A 5,975-nucleotide genomic window follows, 5' to 3' on the forward strand; every position below is an offset into this window, starting at 1 on the left:
GTTTATATGGGTCGAAGGGGATCATAGGATAACATATGACCCTTTTTGACACATTTCTTCATGACATATGTCCCTACAGGTCGTAGGACCTCTAGCAACATATTAAAATCATTTTTATGGGTCGAAGGGGGCCACAGGATGACCTATAACTCCTTTTGACACATTCTATGATGACATATGTCCATAGGGGTCCTTGGACCCCTAAGGACATATTAGAATTGTTTATATGGGTCAACAAGGGTCACAGGATGACCTATGACTCCTTTTGACACATTCTGTGATGACATATGTCCATAGGGGTCCTCAGACCCCTAAGGACATATTAGAATTGATTGTATGGGTTGAAGGGGGTCATAGGATCACCTATTACCCCTTTCGACACATTCCATGATGACATACATATAGAGTGATCCTAGGACCCATAGGAACATATTAAAATTATTTATATGGGTCCAAGGGTGTCACAAGATGACTGTTGACCTCTTTTGACACATTCCATGATGACATATGTACATAGGGTTCCTAGGACCCCCAAGGACATATTAGAATCATTTATATTTATTGAAGGGGGTCACAGGATAACCTATGGTGCCTTTCGACACATTCTATGACAATATATGTCATTAGGGGTCATACAACCACTAGTAACATCTTAGAATCATTTATATTAGTCAAAGATGGTCACAAGATTACCTATGATACTTTTTGACACATTCAATGATGACATATGTCCCTAAAGTTCCTACGACCTCTAGAGTCATATTAAAATTATTTATATGGGTCAAAGGTTGTCACAGGTCCTTTCGACACATTCTATGATGACATATGTCCCTAGAGTTCCTAAGACCTATAGCAACATATTAGAATCATTTATATGCTTTGAAGGGGGTCATAGGATCACCTATTACCCCTTTCAACACATTCCATGATGACACATGTCCTTAGGGGTGTTAGGAAACCTATGAACATATTAGAATCATTTATATGGGTCAAAGGGGGTCACAAGATGACCTATAATGCCTTTCAACACATTCCATAATGACATATATCCCTAGGGGTCCTGTGACCCGTAGGGACATATTAGAATCATTTATATGGGTCGAAAGAGGTCACAAGATGACCTTTGACACCTTTTGACATATTCCATGATGACATATGTCCCTAGGGGTCCTACGACCACTAGGGACATATTAGAATCATTTATATGGTTCGAAGGGGGTCATATCGAGACGTATGACCCTTTTCAACATATTTCATGTTAACAAATCTCTAGGGATCCTAGGACACCTAGGAACATATTACAATCATTTATATGGTTTGAAAGAGGTGATAGGATAACCTATGACCCCTTTCGACACATTCCATGATGACATATGTCTCTAAGTGTCGTACAACCCCTAGGGACATATTAGAATTGTTTATATGAATCAAAAGGGGTCATAGGTCCCTTTTAACACATTCCAAGATGAAATATGTCCCTAGGGGCTATAAGACCCGTAGGGACATATTATAATCATTTATATGGGTCGAAGGGGGTCACAGGATGACCTCTGACTCCTTTCGACACATTTCATGATGACATATGTTCCTAGGGGTCATACGGCCCCTAGGGAAATATTAGAATCATTTATATAGGTCGAACGGTGTCATAGGATGACCTATGACCCCTTTCAACACATTCCATAATGACATATGTCCCTAGGGGTGCTAAGACCCCTAGGGACATATCATAATCATTTATATGGGTGAAAAGGGGTCATAGGATGACCTCTGACCCCTTTCGACGCATTCAATGATGACATATGTTTGTAGGGTTCCTAGGATCCCTATAAACATAATAGAATCATTTGTATAGGTTGAAGGGGCTCATAGGTTGACCTATGACCCCTTTCGACATATTCTATGATGACATAAGTCCCTAGTGGTCATACAACCCCTGGGGACATATTAGAATCATTTATATGGGTTGAAGGGGGTCATAGGATGGCCTATGACCGCTTTCAACAAATTCTATGATGACAAATGTCCCTAAGAGTACTAAGACCCCTAGGGACATATTAGAATCATTTATATGGGTCGAAGGGGATCATAGAGTGACCTATGATCCCTTTCGACACATTCCATAATGACATACATTCCTATAGGTCCTAGGACCACTAAGGACATATTAGAATCATTTATATGGGTCGAAAGGGGTCATAGGATGACCTATGACCTCTTTCTACACATTTAATGATGAAAAATGTCTCTAGAGGTCCTAAAACCTATATGGATATATTAAAATTGTTTATATCAGTCATAGTAGGTCATACGATGACCTATGATGTTTTTCGACACATTTCATGACAACATGTCCCTAGGAGTCCTACTACCACTAGGAACATATTAAAATCATTTATATGAGTCAAAGGTTGTCACGAGATGACCTATGATGCCTTTCAACACATTCCATGATGATATATGTCCTTAGAGTTCCTACGACCCCTGGCAAAATATTAGAATCATTTATATAGGTAAAAGGGGTTCATAGGATGACCTATGACCCCTTTCGACAAATTCTATGATGACATATGTCCCTAGGGTTGCTATAACCCCTAAGGGCATATTAGAAGCATTTAAATGAGTTGAAAGGGGTCACAAGATAAACTCTGACCCCTTTCGACACATTCATTGACGACATATGTCCCTAGGTGTCCTACGACTGCTAAGGACATATTAGAATTATTTATATGAGTCAAAGGGGGTAAAATATGACCTATGACCCCTTTCGACACATTCCATAATAACATATGTCCCTAGGGGTCGTATATTAGAATCATTTATATGGGTCGAAGGGAGTCACAAGATGACCTATGACTCCTTTCAACACATTCCATGATGACATATGTCTCTAGCAGTTCTAGGAAACTCAGGGACATATTATAATTGTTTATATGGGTCGAAGGGGGTCACAGGATGATATATGACCCCTTTCAACACATTTCATAATGACATATGTCCATAGGGGTCCTAGAACCTCTAGAGACATATTGGACTCCTTTATATGGGTCGAAGGGGATCATAGGATGAGCTACGACCCCTTTCGACACATTCTATGATGACACATGTCCCTAAGAACCCTAAGACTCCTAGGGACATATTATAATCATTTATATGGATCGAAAGAGGTCACATGATGACCTATGACCACTTTTGACATTTTCAATGATGACATATGTCTCTAAGGACATATTATAATTGTTTATATCACCCCTTTATAAACATTCCATGATGACATACATCCCTAGGAGTTCTAAGACCCCTATGGACATATTAGAATTATTTTTATCAGTTGAACAGGATCACAAGATGACCTATGACCACCTTTGACACATTTTGAGATGACATGTTCCCTAGGGATCATAGGACCCCTTGGGATATATTAGAATCATTTATATGGGTCGAAGGAGGTCATAGGATGACCTATGACCCCTTTCAACACCTTCCATGGATAAATTAGAATCGTTTATATGGGTCGAAAGGGGTTACAGGATGACCTATAATGCCTTTCGACACATTCTATAATGACATATGTCTATAGGGGTCCTAGGACCCCTAAGGACATATTAGAATCATTTATATGGGTCAAAGAGGATCATAAAATGACCTATGACTAGTTTCAACACATTCCATGATGACATATGTCCCTAGCAGTCGTATGACCCCTAGGGACATATTAGAATCATTTATATGTGTCGAAGGGGGTGATAGCATGACCTATGACCCCTTTTGACACATTTCATGTCAACATATGTCTTTAGGGATCCTAGGACCCCTAGGGAAATATTATAATCATTTATATGAGTTGAAAGGGTCCATAGGATGACCTTTGACCCTTTCGACACTGTCTATGATGACATATGTCTCTAGGTGTCCTATGACTCCTAAAAATATATTAGAATCGTTTATATGGGTCGAAAGGGGTCATAGGTCCCTTTTGACACATTCCATGATGACATTTGTCTCTAGGGGTCATATGACCCCTAGGGACATATTAGAATCATTTATATGGGTCAAAGAGGGTCACAAGATGACCAATGACCCCATTCGACACATTCCATGACGACATATATATGACTCTTAAGGACATATTAGAATCATTTATATGGGTTGAACGGGGTCATAGGATGAGCTATGAGCCATTTTGACACATTCAATGATGACATATGTCCCTGGGGGTTGTAGGAACCCTAGGGACATATTATAATTGTTTATATGGGTGGAAAGGGGCCATATGATGATCTCTGACCCGTTTCGACACATTCCATGACAACATATATCTCTAGGTGTCCTACGACCCCTAGAGATATATTAGAATCATTTATATGGGTCGAAAGTGGTCATAGGTCCCTTTTGACATATTTCATGATGACATATGTCCCTAAGAGTCCTAGGACCCCTAGGGACATATTAGAATCATTTATATGGGTCAAAGGGGGTCATAGGTCCTTTCGATACATTCAATGATGGCATATGTCCCAAGTGGTCATACAACCCATGGGGATGTATTAAACTTATTTATATGGGTTGAATTGGGTCATAGGATGACCTATGACCCCTTTCGACACATTCCATGATGACATACATATTAGAGTTGTTTATATCGGTCAAAGGGGGTCATAGGATGACCTATGACCCCTTTCAACACATTCCATGATGACATATGTCAGTAAGGTTCTAGGACCCCTAGGGCCATATTAGAATCATTCATATGGTTCGAAAGAGGTCACAGGATGACTTATTACTGCTTTCGACACATTCTATAAAGACATATGTCTTTAGGGACATATCATAATTGTTTAAATGACCTTTTTTGACACATTCCATGATGACATACATCCCTATGAGTCTTAGGACCCCAAAGAACATATTAGAATTATTTATATGAGTCGAAGGGGATCATAAGATGACTTATGATCTTTTTTAAAAAAATCCATGATGACATATGTCCCTAGGACCCCTAGGGACATATTAGAATCGTTTATATGGGTCTGGGGGGTCATAGGTCTTTCGACACTTTCCATGACGACATATCGCCCCAGGGGTCCTAGGAACCCTAAGGATATATTAGAATCATTTATATGGGTCAAAGGAGGTCATAGGTGGTTTTGACACATTCCATGATGACATAGGTCACTAGGGGCTTAGGACACCTACAGACATATTAGAATTGTTTATATGGGTCAAAGGGGGTCATAGGATGACCTATGAACCCTTTCAACACATTCCATGATGACATATGTCCCTACAGATCGTATGACCCCTACCGACATATTAAAATTATTTATATGGATCGATGGGGCTCACAAGATGACCTACGATCACTTTCGACATATTCGATGATGGCATATGTCTGTTAGTGTCCTTTGACACCTAGGGACATATTAGAATCATTCATATGGCTTGAAGGGTGTCACAAGATGACCTATGACCCCTTTTGACATATTTCATGATGACATATGTCTCTAGGGGTCCTAGGACCCATAGGGACATATTAGAATTGTTTATATGGGTCGAAGGGTGTCACTGAATGACCTATGACTCCTTTCGACTCATTCCATGATGAGATATGTCCCTAGGGGTCATAAGAACCCTTGGAACATATTAGAATCATTTATATTGGTCGAATGGTGTCATAGGAAGACTTATGACCCCTTTCAACATATTACATGATGACATATGTCCATAGGGTTGCTAGGACCCCTAGGGACATAATAGAATCATTTATATGGGTCAAAGGGGGTCACAAGATGACCTATGACTCTTTTTGACACATTCCATGATGACATATGTCCATAAGGGTCCTAGGACACCTAAGGATATATTAGAATCATTTATATGTATTGAAGAGGATCACAGGATGACCTATGATGCCTTTCAACACATTCCATAACAACATATATCCATAGGGGTCCTACAACCACTAAGGACATATT

Source organism: Cupressus sempervirens, chromosome 5 (genome assembly GCF_028749045.1).
Source record: "Cupressus sempervirens isolate cs-2001-9-10 chromosome 5, ASM2874904v1, whole genome shotgun sequence".
In the NCBI taxonomy this organism is placed as follows: Eukaryota; Viridiplantae; Streptophyta; class Pinopsida; order Cupressales; family Cupressaceae; genus Cupressus; species Cupressus sempervirens.